The 17,765-nt window shown below is 45.6% G+C and overlaps 1 protein-coding gene and 1 long non-coding RNA gene across 5 annotated transcripts in view; both read right to left on the bottom strand.

Moving 5' to 3' along the window:
- PRDM16 (PR/SET domain 16) overlaps positions 1-17,765 on the bottom strand; it is a 299,007-nt gene that overhangs the window by 271,052 nt on the left and 10,190 nt on the right. The window lies entirely within an intron of this gene.
- On the bottom strand, positions 10,316-13,582 carry LOC135285120 (uncharacterized). Its single transcript, XR_010350120.1, has 2 exons — positions 13,263-13,582; positions 10,316-10,958 (listed from the first exon to the last, which is right to left on the bottom strand). It is a non-coding gene; the product is annotated as an uncharacterized LOC135285120 (long non-coding RNA).

Genomic DNA, 17,765 nt, shown 5'->3' on the forward strand with positions numbered 1-17,765 from the left:
ACCTTTTCCTCAGCTTCCCACAGAGCTTCACCCCCAGCCCCAGAGCTAAATCACTTTTGTGCTCCTTTTGCACACACATTTTTTTCAGAGGAGAACTAGCAAATCACAACCCCCCAGATGTCCAGATCCTATGGGAAGGAAATGCCAGCATGTTGTATTTTTATTTATTTTCATCTACAGCATTAAAAATAGGCTTTGTTTAAAATAGGAGCAGACTTAATATCTTCGCTGAGGAAACCATACATTTGAGATGTTTACGTGGAAAACGTGCCAGAGGGCTTCTGACCAGCTTTAACTTGGGATCTTTCCCACTCTGGACATGACTTTTGGCATCAGGGGCCTCAGGCTGAGCGGGAATTGCACTTTCTCTGATGATAGAAAGCGCAACAATAATGAATAATAAGGAAGAATAATTCTATTACACACATCCAGCTGAATGAACGCAATGAGAATTTCAGTGTTCAGCTCTGTTTCACCACTGGGCACGGAACAGAGCAGGATTTCCCTCAGGAATGCCTCAGTGTGCTCTGCCCGGTTGTAATCCTGTTCTCCCCATGTCTTTCCCCAAATGGAACATTGTCAGGGCTCCTCAGGAAGCTGCAAGAAGATTCTTTTGAATAGGGACAGTATGGAAAATAGTTCAAAAGAGTCCTTGTCCCACACAGGCCAGATCTGCATGGGAAGTTACTTTTTTGTTCTTCAGAAGAAAGCAAAAACCCACAAGGAGGGAAAAAAAAAAAAAAAAAAAAAAAAAAAAAGGGAAAAAGAAAGGAACCAAAGAAACCTCAAAGAGTTCAAAGAGTGTTTCAGCAGCAGCTCAGGCCTCGAGAGCAAGGCCCCCTTTGTCATCCTTGGAGAGTGACTTCTCCCCTCAGCTGGGTGTGCAGGGAGCATCTGATGGGGGGCTACAGCCAGACCCTTGTCCCTGAGCCATCCTGAGGGTCCCTGAGCCATCCTGAGGGTCCTGAGCCACCCTGAGCATCCCTGAGTCACTCTGAAGATTCATGAGCCACCCTGAGGGTCCCTGAGCCCCTCTGGGTGTCTCTGAGTCACTCTGGGGTCCCTGAGCCGCACTGGAGGTCCCTGAGCTGCTCTGAGGGTCTCTGAGCCACCCTGAGGGTCCCCTGAGTCACCCTGAGGGTCTCAGAGCTGCTCTGAGCATCCCTGAGTCACCCTGAGGGTCTCAGAGCTGCTCTGAGGGTCCATGAGATATCCTGAGGGTCCCTGAGCTGCTCTGAGGGTCCTGAGCTGCTCTGAGGGTCCCTGAGCTGCTCTGAGGGTCCTGAGCCACCCTGAGGGTCCTGAGCCACTCTGAGGGTCCTCTGCCCTTGGCAACCCCCTCCCGCAGCTCCTTCCTGCCCCCCTGAGCTGTGGGTGCAGCAGGATTGATGCCCACAGCCCCTTTAGACCAAGCATCCCCTGCAATGATGAAACTCTTCTGTTCCAGTGCTCAAGGGGAAAAGTTTCACTAAATATAAAAAAAAAAAATTAAATCTGAATCATCTCGTCCTTGGAATTATAAAATGTTATCATTTCTGAAGTTTGTTCTGGGAGTGTTTTAAACTGATCTCTGTTTTTATCTCACAAAAGCTGCAGCATGGAAACTCTCCCCCCCCTGCTCCACTTCTTATTTTCTGTGCCCTTTTGACCCCTTTTGTCCCAGCTACCTTTTTCCCCTTATTCTCCTTTTGCATCTGAGCACCCTCTGCATCCTCTTTATTCTTATCTCCCATCGCTGCAGCTCTTCTCCCTCCCAGTTCTGCAAACCCCAAACCCCCTGCTTTGCCTGCCTCACCTCTGCACTGAACATCCCAGCAGAAAATCCCTTTTTCCTTCGTGGTGCAGCTGCTGTTTGCAAGATTTCCAGGCACAGAAAACCTCGTGAAAACTTCTGAAAGGGCAAACACCTCCTGCAGACCCAGAGGGATGCACAGCAGAGTGTGTTGGCATCATGGCGCACTTTAATCACCTTTTTTTCCCTTTTCTTCCCCATTTTTAGGGAATTTCCCCCATTGCTGTGGCACAAGGTGACAACTGAGATTTTTTTTTTCCAGCAACTGGAAAACTCAACAAAAAACGAGAAGATGGACAGAAACCTGAAGTGGGAACGGGATACTGGGAGAGAAGCTGAGTCCAGACATTTTGGCACAAGAAATCGTTTGTAACGGAGATGATAAAAACAAGATACAATATAATTAGCACAGCCTTGGCAAAGCTCCAGAGTGCTGAGCTAAATAAATGATTCTGTATTTGTTTTAAAGCATCCAGAGCTATTTATACTGTCAGCCCAGTGCCTGAGGGATCGCTCCTTCCTGGAGTCACTCTCCTCACCACACTGGTGCAATATTGGCCCTCAATTTCTCACTCAGCCTTGAATGCTTCTCCCTCCCTGCTTTTGCACCTCTCACTTGTGCAAAATCCCAGAAACCCTGCCCAAAAATTCCCAGGTGAGCTGGCATCTCCCATCCCAGCTCCCAGATTTAGGGCTCAGCCTGGCAGAGCTGGACAGAGGCTTCCAGCAAGGGCTTTGCTGGGAAAAGAAACTTCCCAGTTCTCTTTGTGACCCAAACTGGCCAGGGAAAAACATTGAAGCTTTTTCCATCTTTCCCCCTCCCCACTTTTCCAGGAGCCAAGTGGAAAAGGGAAACTCCGCAGCGTTCATTGAAACAAAAGTTTCCATAAGTTTTCCTGACGAGGGTCCAACTCCGCACCCGCCTCAAAGACAGAAAAACTTCTTTTCAAGAAGTTTTATTTTTTAACCTTCCAAACTGCTCAGTTTGGGGGGAAAAAAAAAAATTAGGTCTGATTCTAAGCACCCCCTGGATCTCCATCACCAGCTCCTCACCTGCTTCAAAGACAGAAAAACTTCTTTTCAAGAAGGTTTTATTTTTTAACCTTCCAAACTGCTCAAATTTGGGGGCAAAAAAAGAATTTCCAGGGCTGATTCCAAGCACCCCATGGATCTCCATCGTCCACCCTCAAGTGCCTCAAAAGCAGAAAAACTTGTTCTCAAGATTTGATTTTTTAACCTTCAAAACTGCTCAGTTTTTGGGGGAAAATCTTTCAGGGCTGATTCCAAGCACCTCCTGAATCCCCATCACCAACTCCTCACACACCTCAAAGACAGAAAAACTTCTTTTCAAAACCTGATTTTTAAACCTTGAAAACTGCTCTGTTTTGGGGGGGAAAAAACTTTAGGGCTGATTCCAAGCACCCCCTGGATCTCCATCACCCACCCTGGCCCCAAGGTTGTCTGTGCCCCTGTCTGGGCTCTGGCAGCTCCTGCAGGTCCCCAAGTGTGTGACACCAAGCCAGGAAAGCTTCCAGGTAATTCCACCAGCTCACCACTTCTGTTAACATACTTCTTGATTCAGACTGACCACATGAAACAGCTTCACCACAGCAACAAAACCTTTCCTTATCACCCAGCAGAGGTGCTGGGGACACCTTTTTCCCATGGAGGGGACAGTTGGTGTGAAAGTGTCACTTCTGTGAGGCAGAGCTGGCTGTGGAATCACCCAAAAGCTGTCACCCACAGAGGCTGAAGCCTCATCATCCTCATCATCCTCACTGTGACCTCAATGTGCTCATGGATCCCATTTAAATCCCAGCAGGACCGAGGCTGCCAGGTGGGTTTAAATCCAGGGTTTGGAACAGTCGTGGATGAAACAAAGCCAGGATTTTTCATAAAATTTGCTGCAGTGAGGTGGAAAATAGAAATACTTGCACTGCTTTAATTAGCTCTGATTTCAGCAGGGGCAAAAGGACACTTGTGCCTTCTAAAATGTGAAATATTTATGAAAACTAATTCCAATTTGGAGCTTGAAATCCAAGGTAACTGTGCCAGTGGCCTCTGCAGGGGCAAGAGGGGCCGTGCTGAGGTTCTCCTGGGTGAGCTCCTGCTCAGCAAGACTTCCCCAAATGAATTTTCCTGTTTGGGGCACTCAGAGCTGTCAGGAGGCTCCAACCTCAGAGCTCGAATTCTCAGCCATGAACTCGGAGTCTCTGCAGAATTCTCTGAGCAGGGAAATGTTGTAGTTTTGAACAACAAGCTCCTGGCAGACCCAGCGAGGTGAGGTTTCCCTTGCTGCTGTTTATGGGATGTGGGAGCTGCTCTTCCAACCCCTTTTTCCTCAATTTCTAGTTTTTTTTCTTTTTTTAATAAAGGTTGTTGCACCTTTACGCCATTGTCTCCACTTTTGCTGTAGGTAAGTGCTCCAAGGTGGCATTTCTGTCACCTTTCCGCTTTCTCCTCATTAAACTAAGCAGATTAAGCTTCTGGGATAACAAGAACACTGTTTATTTTGAGGTTTATAGCTGCATTTTTTCATTAGAAATTATTCATGAACATACCCAAACACATTTTGTGTCGTTCTTCTTTTAAAATCCCATTTCACAATGAAATCCAAGGGAGAATCGCAAACCAAAATGTACTCTAATCCCTTTTTTAAAAACGTTATAATGAAATTAAATTTGGAGATACTACAGTAGGGCCTTCCCCAGTGCTCCCAGCTGAAAGAGGGAAGGAATTAACTGACTTTAAAATGAAACAGGTTTCTCTTCTGTCTGACTGAAAGTTACAGGATGTTGGTAGTGAACCAATTAAAACACATCTTAAAACGATAAATACAAACCAAATGTACATTATCAGCATGTTCAGCCTTTTGTTTCTTAGTTCTATTTTGTATCAGCTTATTGCAATCAGATGTGTCGGGAAGGAGGGGGAAAATCAAATCATTTTAGGAAATAATAAATAAAGAATTCAGCGGAGGAAACAAAGGAGGGCTGCGTTTGTTCAAACATAAAATAAACCACGTTTCAGAGAGAACACTAACGGAGAAGCCACAACATTCACGGATCAGTGGAGCTCAGAAATACCTAGAAAATGTCCAAAAAATATTTAAAATCTGTCTCAGCTGAAGACGGGGATGAGGCTGTGCAGGATCAGGATGTTCCCATTTTGCTTTTCCCCCCAACATTAATTTCCTCAGACGCCTCTTGTCCATCTCTGCTGTGTTGTCACCTGAAACACCTCGTGACCCACACAATGTCCCTGTCCAAGCCAGGATTCAGCTTCTACCGCATCAACAATCCTGGAACCACCTGGAAAATCCATCCAGGGCCATCCAGTCCAAGCTGTGCCCAATGCCCACCTTGTCCCCAGCTCAGGGCACTGAGTGCCACCTCCAATCCTTCCTGGGGGACTCCAAACCTCCCTGTCCAATTCCTTCCCATGAAGAAATTCTTCCCCTGACAGCCATTTCCATTGAGAAATTCTTCCTGAATTTATTCTTTCATTTCTTTTTGCTCACAAATAGTTACGGTTTAATTCTGGATGAAAATTGCCATTTCTCTGAAGGAGCAGAGTTTTCTGCAGTTGCAATGAGTGGAATTAAGTCTCTATATAACCTAAATGGAGAGAGTATAAATACATATAAAAATACACCCACTACAGGCGTTCACTCTTTTCACAGTAAAATAAATGTAAACTTTAAAAGTGAAAATATTTCACTTTTTACAAGCCCTAGAAAAACTGCTATTTCTTTTTCCCCTTACATTTCTCCTCCCAGCTTTTGCTTTCCCAAGACAGGATTTTTTCCTCTATTGATCTGTTCCCAACCTCACACATCGAGTGGATTCTTCTTAATGAAAGACTGCAGCAAGTTTGCACAATTTTGCCATTCTTTGGGGCTGCAGGTAAGTAGCTGTGCTTAGGGGAAGGAAGTATTGAAAATCTCCTTTGCTATTCCTCATTTCACGCTTTATAACGTGATACTTACAAATACTTTGGTAGCAGATTAAGCTCCAGAGAAATGAAAACATTTCAGAAAGAGCACAAAGCCTGCAAGTGTCCAAATGAGGGAGCAGAAACTCGGGTTTAAGCTGCAGGAGGGGGTTTATGGGATGTAGTGCCATGTGCCATACAATACAAGATAAACATCTGTTGTTATTTCAGCAAACCTAAATCAGATGTTCTGCTTTTTCTTCAGGGGGAGAGTGGCACAAAGAGAGATTTTATGATTTTATTATTTTTTTCCTCTCTCTCTCTTTACCAAGGTGGCTGTTCCTGTGCCAGGAAGAGCAGGAGAAGATTCTGGAGGGGACTTAAACACCTTTAAAGTAATCCAGTGGTGATAAGGGGACCTTTTGTAACCTCCATTGTACCAGAGACCTTCAACCTTGGATCTCTGCCCAGGAAGATATTTATTAATAAGGCCAATAGCGCCAGGGAGGAGTTGTTCCACTCACACACCGAGGAACAAATGCAGAACTGGGTGAATCAAAGTTCTCAGGCTGAGAACGTTGGGGTTGTTCATCCTGGAGAAGAGGAAACCTGTGTGGAAACCTCAGAGCACCTTCCAGGACCTGAAGGGGCAAAAGGAAACCAGAAAGGGGCTCTGGGGAGACAGAACAAGGAGGAACGGGTTCAAGGTGAAAGAGGGGAGGTTTAGGTGGATATTGGGAGGGAATTCTTCCCTGTGAGGGTGAGGAGAAGCTTGAATGGATTCAAGCTGAAAGAGGGGAAGTTTAGGTGGATATTGAGAAGAAATTCTTCCCTGTGAGGGTGTCCAGAGAAGCTGTGGCTGCCCCTGGATCCCTGGAAGTGTCCAAGACCAGGCTGGATGGGGCTTGGAGCAGACTGGGACAGTGGAAGGTGTCCCTGCCATGGCAGGGAGTTCCAATGAGATGAGCTTTAACATCCCTCCCAGCCCAAACTAGTCTGTGATTCCATGACTCCATTAATCCCATGGAAAGATCTTCACAGTTCCTGATGGACTTTGGATTAAACCTTCCAGAGAGCTGCTCTGAGGGACAGTGAGTGGACAAAGGGAAACACTCAGAACCCCATGGTCACCTCAAGGCATCACGAATTTCCTGCTCAAGGAGGAAACTCTGCTTTGCTCCCAACTCCAGCCTGCTCCCATCCTGATTCTCCATGAGAAACCATCCTTCCACTTTCCAGGGAAAGTTCCTAAGCTGCAGCACCAGGCTGTGCCCTGTGCAGGGGACCTGTTTTGGCAGAGGTTTCAGAGCTCAATTTCAGAGAATTCAGTGCTGGGAATTGCCTGAGGCATTCCAGGTGTGTTCCATCCAAAGGGAAACATGCCAGATGTGGGCCACCTCCTGGAGGGGACAGTCCCCCTGTCCCAGGGCCACCTGAAGGGCTCCAGGAGCCTAAGGGAGGTCACACACTAAATTCAAAACCCTCTTTTGCTGATTTGCCTCGGTGGTTCCCTGTCAGCACCACCTTTGGATGAAAGAACACCAAATAACCCACGTTTAAATGTGATATTCCCCATTTTAAACTGCACAGGATCAGTCTGAACTGATTGACAGCTCATCCCCCTCCCTCATTACACAGCCCAGTTAATTTTCCAGGCTGGCTCAGCTTTGGAGTGGTTAAAAGGCCCTGGACACCCCAGGCAGCAGCAGCAGCATCTGGAGCTCAGCTCCAGCCTTGGGCTCAAGCTGCCAGGGCTGGTGCTGGCCACAGGAGGGGCTGGCAAAGGGGGGTTGGGATGTGGGGGTCCAGGAGCTCTCCCCACACAGCAATTCCTGGTAAATAAAGCAAGGACCCAACGTGGAACTCGGAATTTCGTGCCCCACTCCAGATGTGTTTCTGTTCAGCTTTTAATTTGGAAATTTTGGGGCACACAGCAGTTTAACAATGCACTTTTAATGACCTACCATGCATAGATATATATATGTATATATACACCTTTTGTTTCATTTTTATTTACCTTAGCAGCACACGCAGACCTGCTGCAGGTTTTTACATTATATTTTAATTAGTGTTTTTATAGATGAAAGACAAAGACACCACTCAGCACAAACACACACTTCTACTGTGCTGCATTTCCCAAGGCACACACTTTAATACCCAGAACACCAAAGCTCTCTCCATCAAAATTTATATTCCCTTGCTGGGTTCTGGGTCCATCTGGTAGCTGGGTTTGGGAGCTGTGTGAGGAGGGAACAATGTTTGTTGTTCTTGTCGAAGTAGTTAATGTTTTATAAACTCATGAAACTCCACAGAATTAGGATCACTGGGAAAAGAACCCAAGGCAAGCAGATGTGTCCCTCAATTAATTCATTTTAGGTGGAGTGGGGTTTTTTTTGTTGTTTTCTTTCTTTTTAATAGTCTGGTGTTCAACAGAGAAAGTGTGAGAGAAGAGAGCAGGACTTTCCCCAAAATGAGCAGGGAGTCCAGCTCTCCTCAGCATTCTGTGTTGTTCACCTCCTCCTGTGAATTTTCCTATGGATTTTCATGTTGGAAACCTTTCCATCACCAGAGGGACCATCCCTGACTCTGAGTGAGGCTGACCAAGGTGCCACGTCCCAAAACCTGGTGCTGAAGGTGTTCAGAACCATTCTGGGGGTGCAGCTGGAGACAGAGGGGATTCAACATGGAAACAACCAAGTCAAAACCCCCACATCCACCCAAAATACCCCATTAATGCCTCACTGCCCAGCACCCCCGAGGTCTTTGCTTCCCCATCCTCCCCCAGCTCTGACAGCATCACCCCAAACCCCATTTGGGCTGGGAAATCTGAGAGAGGGAAGGAGAAGGGAGGAGAATGAAGGAAAATGAAGGAAAAGTAAGGAGAAGGAAAGAAAGAGAAGGAAGGAGAAAGAAGAAGGAAATAGAAGGAAGGAGAAGGAAGGAGAAGGAAGAAGGAAGGAAGGAAAAGAAAGGAGAAGGAAAGAGAAGGAAGAAGAAGGAAGGAGAATGAAGGAGAAGGAAGGAGAATTAAGGAGAATTAAGGAGAAGGAAAGAAAGAGAATGAAGGAGAAAGAAGGAGAAAGAAATAGATGGAAGGAGAAGGAAGGAGAAGGAAGGAAGGAGAAGGAAGAAGGAAGGAGAAGGAAGGAGAAAGAAGGAGAAAGAAGGAGAAGGAAGGAGAATGAAGGAGAATTAAGAAGAAGGAAAGAAAGAAAGAGAAAGAAGGAGAAGGAAGGAAGGAAAAGGAAGGAGAAGAAAGGAGAAGGAAGAAGAAGGAAGGAGAATGAAGGAGAAGGAAGGAGAAGGAAGAACAGACACTTCTCAGAGGCAAACTGTGGTTGGTGTTTCCTCCAGGCTCCGAGACTCCATCCTTTAATCCCGTGCAACATTTATGGAACATTCCTTCCCTCCTCCTCTGGAGCAAGTGCAAATAGGAGCTTGGCAAAGAGGAGCTGCCCACAAGGAAGGAGCTGCTCGGAGCAGTTGCACCAGAATTTGAGCTAAACCATAACATCACACGTCTGAATAATGCCGTGAAAAATATATAAAACCTGTTATGGCATTAAAAGTTTAAACCCCATAAATCTTCAGCGTGCTATTTACTGGGCTGAGAAGGTGACAGAAACAACATTCTGAAGTGGAATAGGAGAAGAAAAGAAAATGGAGTGTGGGGAGCAGGGGAAGCCCCCGGGACATGGCCAAAAACACTGGAACAGGCAAGGCTGGGGCTGGCAGAGTGACCCTGAGCTCTGTGCACACAACCCCCCCAGCAAACTGCTTCATTAATGCTTTGGAAAAAGGGATTTACCAAAATAGATAGGAATTTAGAAGGGGAAAAAAAGTCAGGATTAGCAGGGAAGGAAACATGGAACAAGTAAAATTCACTTCTCGGAAGGTGCCATTGAGAGCCCTCATTCATTTTGTCCTCCTGATGCTTCCACTGGCTGGGGGGGGCATGATTCTACAGAAAACAGGGATTAAACTTGCCAGCTACAAGGTTTGCTCCAGCAATTGCCAAATTTCAATACAAACTGGAAGTTCAAGTTGAAATAAACCCCCACATTTTGTCAGCTTTCAAGCTGGAGCTTTGCTGTAGCATCAGTCTGGTCTGAGCTGCTTCCCACAGACACAATCCCTGAGTTGTGGCTCTCAGCTCTGTGTTAAAGCACAAAAAATAGAATTTTTCAGTAGTTACTGTGACAAAGATTTAAACAACCCACTGCAAATTCTGCAACCTGTCAGCCCAAACCGTGGGGAAGTTATCTGGGGGTTCCAGCTGGAGCTTATCCCTCATTCAAACCAACTTTCTTTCACTTATAATTGAGAACAAATTCCATTTTCATCTGTGACTGAACTTTTTGAGCCCTTGTAGCTTCAAGTCAGCTCATTAACATTACTTAGACATCGGTTTTATAGTTGAATTATACCATGTTTATACTGTGGAATTCCATTACTTAATTGCTTCACTACTGGAAATTTCAGTGGGGTTCTCATTTTTCGCATAAATCTCAAGAATAAACATGTTTCTGTATTTCTCTTACTTAATTAAGTGCATGTTTCATAAAAAAAAAAATAGCCAACATAGACAAATTAGGCAAAGAATCATTTGTTTAATCAAAGGGGAAACTCGCACCGCAAGTGAAGGGGGAAACTCCTGAAGCTTTGGCTCTTGCTTCTGGTGAGTGCTGAGGGCTCAAACTCCTCCAAATTATCCAAATGTGTTCATCCTACAGAAAATCTGTGCTGGGAGTCACTCCCACAGTGCTCTTGCAGCAAAGGAAAAAATTGGGAAATATTCCCTGTGGAACAACGAGGTTGGGCTGAACCCAGGGTGGCTCCAGGGATGGAGGGGAAGGAGCAGTGCCAGCCCCTCCACCACACACCAAGGGCAATTCAATCATGCCATCATTAAGGCTGGAAGAGGTCATAAAGCCCAACCTCTGACCAAATACCAGCCCACCAACCTACAGGACATCCCATCCCAGCATCCTGACATGGAAACATGGAGCAATTCCTCTCCCCTCTCCCAGGAAATCTGCCCTGCCTTCACCTGGCTTTGGTTCTCTTAGGGTTTTTATCCAGGTGAAGTGTAGAGGATCCCTTTGGATCATGGCAGTGATGGGTTTTGAGGTGGTTTGTGGGGTTTTTTTCCAAGGTTTTAATAAAAATCCCTCAGCAGCACTTCCAGCTCCTTCCCTCTCCCAGTGTGGGAACACCAAAGTCGTTCCTGCTCCTTGTTTGAAGGAGAGAAAAAAGAAATTAAACCAAGAAATAGCAGCAATAAATGTCTGAATTTTAGGTCCTTAGTGAGATAATTTTGTCTTTTCACAAATTTGTTTCCCCCTCCCTACAAAAGTTTGCACAGCTGAATAGGTTTGGAGTTCAACAAGGGATAAAATAATGCCTCAAAATTAATGATGGCTGGAATTAAAGTAATTAATGTTTTAACAGCTATTTTCTATGATATGAGCTAAGCAAAGGATACTCTTAAAAAATAAATGGGAATTTGTTGCCAACAAATTGTGAAAGGTCCATTTTAGCCACTCATTCATTTTAATTCTAATTTCTGTTTTTGTGGATCTTTACAGTGTTTAGGCCAAGGTACAGGGATAGAACCTGAGCTTTTCCTGCAACAGCAAAACCACTCTTGGAGTTCATTTCCATTGCTGGAATCTCTCACCACCCCACCTGTCCCCTCCTGCAAAGCCAGTCAGATATTTGCTATTTATCCCACGGTGCAAAATTCCAAGCACTTGGCTCCCAACAACTCCTTTTGCCAGAAGCTGCTCCTACAATAATTGTAGAGATAAAATTCATTCAGAAAAAAAACCCCAATTTCAGATATTCTCTCCTGTTGCCCTTTAGAGGTGGCATCATCTGTCCCCTCTGCCCTCTCCTCCCAGGAGTTTGCCCTGGGACACAGCTCTGTGGGTTTAAGATCCAAAATTACTGAAAGATCCTATTTGGGACAACATTTTACTCAAATATTTTAGGAATTATCACCTGACAGCAGCAGCAAAAATCCATGGGAGCATCAGGAGTCTGTGTCAGCAGCTGACTGCTGAAACACAGCCAGGCCTGTACTTCCCAAATGAAATCTGCCTGCACAGCCACATCCCCTCCCACCCCACAGCACTCAGGGCACTTACAGCCACCACTTCATCACATCTGAAGGCTGGGCTAAATGATAATCAATAATTTATCAATATTTTTAATACGATGTTATGGGCTCCGATTTTCCTCCCGTTGAGGCAGGCGGGGTGTCATAAATGATGGCCCTGTGACACAAGGGGAGGGTTTGGCCACAGGAGTGACCTCTGGCAGAGCCATCTGTGCCACCTGGCCCTGGGAGCTGCAGCCCCTCTGCGTGCAAGAGGTGCAGAGAGGAAGAGGTTTCCACTGGGCAGGTCCAGGAAAAATTAGAGGTATCGTTTTTGAGGGAAAATTTGGTGTCATAGAGGGAAAATTTATCATTAGGTATCATTTTTGAACCAAAAGAGAGGACATTTATGTCAGATATACAGAAGGAATTGTTCCCTGGGAGGGTGGTGGGGCCCTGGCATAGGGTGCCCAGAGAAGCTGTGGCTGCCCCTGGATCCCTGGAAGTGTCCAAGGATGGAACTTGGAGCAGCCTGGGATAGTAGAAAATGTCCCTGTCCTTGTCAGAGATTTGGAACTAGAAGATCTTCAAGGTCCCCCCAAATCATTCTGCTCTTATGATTTTTTCACTTTAATCCAAATGCCCCAAGTCCCACATTTCAAACAAGTTTGGGCTTTAGATGTGTAGATGCTTCCAAACTTAGCTAAACACTGATGTCTACAACACAAAACCTTCTCTTGCACCCAAAACCAAGTGACATCCCACTGCCCAGGGAGTTCTCTGTATCTGAAAGGGTTTTGGGGCAGATCACCTAAAAGATAAAGGAAAACCCAGGGAGTTCTGTGCAGCTGGAAGGGTTTTAGGGCAGGACACCTAAGAAACATAGGACATCACTTGGCTGCCCAGGGAGTTCTGTGCAGCTGGAAGGGTTTTAGGACAAGTCACCTAAAAGATAAAGGAAATCCCAGGGAGTTCTGTGCGGCTGAAGGGTTTTAGGGCAGGACACCTAAAAGATAAAGGACATGACCTGGCTGCCCAGGAATGGCTCCTCCCTGAGCTACTGGAGCAGCCCCTAACCCCGGTGCCCTCCTGGCATGGAGGAAGGGTTGGCTTTCCAGCAGCTGGGTTTTCCTGCCCATCCCTGCAGCACAGGGGGGTTACCCCAGCCTGGCGCCTTTGATTCTTCTGCCAAGGCCCAAAATCTTTCAGGTGTTGGCACGGAGAGGCCTTTTAATCTCATTTCACGTGCAAAGTCCTCTGCCCTGGCAGCCAGCTCTGCCCCAGGCCCGAGCCCTCGGGGCGTGAAGCCGCCCGGTGGCTTTGGGAGCAAACCCAGCAGCATTATTCCATTTCCCCCCTCTGAACAAAAGTATTGAGGTCTCTTTGTGAGGGAAAAGCCAAGCTGGATTCCTTTATCCCCCTGCCCTTTGCGCTCACAATGCCACACTCTGTCTGCTGGGCCCAGGAGGGGAGTGAGTGTCCCCAGAGGTCCCCACAGGATTCAGGCCTCTGGTAATGGAGTCCCGGGCCTGAGTGGAAGCAGCAGCCTCCTCCAGGCTTGCCTTTGAACGAGGCTAGTCTGTCAGGGCTGGGGAGCAACTTAAAACCACGGGGAAAGGGAGAGCTTAGGTGGAGAAGAATGATTTCTTATCAAAGCTGCCAATAGAGGAGACCCAGGTGGTCGGGCTGAGGGGGATCCCGAAGGCTGCAATGAGCAGATGAGATTGAGGAACAAATGGGGGCTTTCAGCAGCTCAGGCCGGTCTTGGGAGGGGACAATCAACACTGGTGTCCTCCTGGGGGTGGCAAGGCTGAAATTTCCTCCTGGGGTGGCAATGCTGAAATTTCTTCCCTGGAAACACCAGACCCACAGGTAGGAGCATTCCAGAGGGGATCCAAGGGCTGATCAGAAATTCCTTGAAATGTTTTGTACACATCCACACATGAGAGAGATCCCAAAGGCTGCAATGAGCAGATGAGATTGAGGAACAAATGGGGGCTTTCAGCAGCTCAGGACAGCCTTGGGAGGGGAATATCAACGCTGGTATCCTCCTGGGGGTGACAATGCTGAAATTTCCTCCTAGGAAACACCAGACCCATAGGTAGGAGCACTCCAGAAGGGGCTGGGATCCAGGGGTGGATCAGAAATTCCCTGGAATGTTTTGTACACATCCACACATGAGAGAATGGGCAATGGGAAGCCACAAGAACACAGGTCCCACCCTGGGACACAGTGGTTAACAGAGCTCTCTAAAGCTGCTGGGGCAGATTTTGGGGTGCAGAGGAAGAACACAGAAGATTTTGCAGTGATTTGGGTAATTTTTCAGTGTGTTTCTCGTTTCGGGCCCTGTCACTCCCACCCTTCCAAACCTATCCCATTCTGTTCCGTTCCTCATCTCAAGTGAAACAGAATTCTCATTTCTCTCTGGTTTCTGTGAGTAATAAAAGTTTGTGTAAGAAACAAGCCAAGTTGCAGGAATAAAGTTGTTCTCAGGCAAGGAAACTCAGCAACTGCTGTCACCAAACAATTGGGGCTTAAAAACATTTAAAAACCTGTTTTAAATCACTGTTTGTGCACAGGAAACATCCCAGACTTCTCTGAAGACATTGAGAGTCCTTCTAATACCTTGAAGTGTGTGGGGGGAAGTGTAATCTGTTTTGATAACTCCTGACATTAAACAGTGATAAATAATTAAATCTGTTTAACTGTTTCATTAACTAAAGATAGATGGAGAGAGCTCCACAGATAGAATATAGATCAAAAAGATTGAGGCTGGCTCTAAATTCCCCTGATGTTTTATGACACCATTTGTATTCTGTCACTCACTAGCTTTATGTATAGTCCAAGCTGTGAACTGAATACCCCATTCAGAAAGCCACTCACTCTGCATGTTATTGCAATTTAATATTTTCACACACAGACACATCATTATCTTGGAACCCGACACTGCAAGGAGAATTCAGTAATTTTTCAAGAGTGCTGGTTGTTGGGTTTTTTTTGTTCTAATGCAAGCACTGAGGCACAAGGATCTAAATGGCCACTCTGCCAATATTTAACCTCTACATAGATACATCAGCAGGTTGGTACTGGGCTGTTTTGGGGGCTTTTTCTCATTTTAAACGTGCCACGTTGAAAAAATTAAAAAGGAAAATTAAGAATCTTCCTCTGTAAACAAGAGTAAAACTTCTTGCAGAATTGTAACTTGTGACTCTGAACTAGAAATAGAGACATAAAATATATATATATTGACATGGAAGTCCTCCAGGCTGTCTCTTCAGTCTTCAATTACCAAAACATTGCCTTGGAATGGGATCATCACACTTACTCTGGGATTTTGAGGGGGCAGAAATACACATTACTCTGGGATATTTGAGAAGAATCAGGCACAGAACTCTACAAATTGCAGATTAAAAAAAAAACCCAAGTACATTTACAAATATTTAAAAGCCAAATCACACCAGAAGAACTTTTAGAAGTGGAGACAAAGGCAGGGCTGATTTTTTTCCATGGAGATAAATCCGTCTTACCCCAGCCCCTTGGTGGTTAATCATTAACCAGAGCTGCACAGGGACCCAGACAGAAGGAAAAACTCTTTCTTTGGAAACACCATGGATATCCCAAATATTCCAGGGCCTCCAGGACCTGCTCCAAAGTCCTGCAAAGTCCATGGGAAGACCACCAGGAACCATCAAGGTTTGGGGCTCCCAGCAGTGAGATTTTGATGCTGTCCAGCTATGGGGAAGGTTCCCTCAAGGCCTTGAAGAGCTGCACAGGGGGAAAGGCAAAATTCCATCCTGGAATTCCCAGTTCCTGAGTTGGACACAAGCCTGAGTTTGCCCAGTTACACCCTCGGGATTTTCACAGGGAGAGAAAAGAGGGCTCAGAGCAAAGCAGGGCTCCAGGAATCTGCCACTATTTCACTTTACCCCCACCTCATTTCCCAAAGCTCTGGATTCTGCAGTAAATAACCAAGAATTCTCAGGCAGGGAGCTGGGCAGGGCCATTTTTTGTGCTTTTTCTCCAGGTTTGGGACTGGGGCTGAGCCACTGACCCACCAGAAGCTCAGCTCCCCCAGCCCTGCCTGCAGGTCCCTATTGCTGGCCTGAAAAGTCAAATTCTCCAATATCACACAAATATAACACAAATATAGCACAAATATAACAGAAATATAACACAAATCCCCTGGATATCACAGCCACAGGAACACCAAGGAGGTGCTGAGTGGAATTAATTCTGCAGCAGAGTTTTCTCTGGTTAATGCCTCCAGACTTGTTTCCCAAACTGCTAAACCATGATATTTAATAATAATTTTTAAAAAACCCTGTTTGGTTACTGTGCATTGGGTAAAAATAGATTCGTGTTAAACTCAGGCTCCTTCCCCTGCTCTACTGCAACAGATACTGCTGCTCCAAAAATCAATATTTAGTTGGGAATTGGCTCCTGGTCATGGGAAAATCTCTCTGGCTGTGACTGGAGATGATGTTGGTGCCACCAACCTTGGGGACACCCATGCTCTCTCCAGAGCCACCCAAAAATGCTTCTTTAGCTGAAATGGGACTTAAAAAGCCAAGAGTGAGTTAAGAGAGGAAATGAAAACCACACTTGGAAACGTGGAACATCTGCATCACCCACCTGCTGCTGGAGCAGCTGTGGAGTCCAGCAGGGAATCTCCGGGGGTTTCCACAGGTTGGTGTCTCTTTGCTTCACAGGTGCACCCATTTTTTATACCAATAATCATAAAGCCCTGAGATAAATTATTTCAGAAGCACTAGAATCACCTAAAAGGTCTCAACTGAGCAAATATTGTATCTGTGTGGAAAAGCAGGAATGTCTGAGTGTTTGAGGGAGCATCAGTAGCTCCTCAGGCATTTCCTTGAGGACACACAGTGCAGATAACTTGGATTTCCTGTAGCTCACCTGAGAAAATCCCTCCCTCATAAACACTATCAGGACCAGAGGACAAAGGACCAAATTCTGTCCTGGACTTTCCCTGGGTAAAGACTTGCAGGGAATTCTAGCAGGAAACGTTTAAAAACTGCCAAAGTAACCAAGATCTGGTTTTATTCTCCTATATGGGATACATGAGCAGAACTGTTGCTGAGCAAAGGGCTTTTCAAAGTTCTCCACGAGGTATCAACTCCTTTTAAATCTGCCTATTGTGCCATGTAGGGATTGAAATTTATTTTATCCCTATGTGATAATTCTGAAATAAAATATATGATCGCTCGCAAGTCGTGCAGGTTCTTTATTTCACATTGAGGCAATAAAATATAAAATGAAACCAGTCCTTTTCTATAAACAGAAAAAAAAAATAAATGGTGGAGCGATTTTATACTACATGAACTCGCAGCACAGCCATTTAAAAATTCATTTACATGATTGAGCCCAAAAGGTCCATTTGCCATGAAATAAAAACCACTAAACACTGTCCTGAAAGCAAAGAAAATGCCAGACTACAAGTAAACAAAACCTTTTTTTTTATTAGTGTCTGAGATGGAATGAAAGATTTTTAAGCCAAATATGAAACTTGCAAAAAAAAGGGAAAAATCTGCTGCCGGAAATTCAACAAAATCATCCCAAGGACCTCGGTGGGAGCTGGACCAACACAAAGGTGATTAATGAGGCATTGCTGGTCCAGAAATCACTGAGTGCATCCCTCCCATGTCACAGATGGAGCAGCTGAGGGTAAATTATTTTTTTAAGCTGGGAAAGTTACTTTGTCAGCTCCGTGAAATGCCAAATTCCTGCTTTTCCTGCATCCTGGAGCAGGTAATGTTGTTTCAGTGTGCTCCAAGTTGGTTTTGTTGTAATAACAGGGCACAGGAGCTGCCCCCATTCCACCACTGCTCCATTCTGCAACTTTTCCAAGTTCAGAGCAAAACTTTGGGTCAAACTTCCTGCATTTCTTTCCAGCCAACAAATCCTGAGCCCAGAGAAAGA

The sequence above is a fragment of the Passer domesticus genome, chromosome 22 (assembly GCF_036417665.1).
Source record: "Passer domesticus isolate bPasDom1 chromosome 22, bPasDom1.hap1, whole genome shotgun sequence".
NCBI classification, from domain to species: domain Eukaryota; kingdom Metazoa; phylum Chordata; class Aves; order Passeriformes; family Passeridae; genus Passer; species Passer domesticus.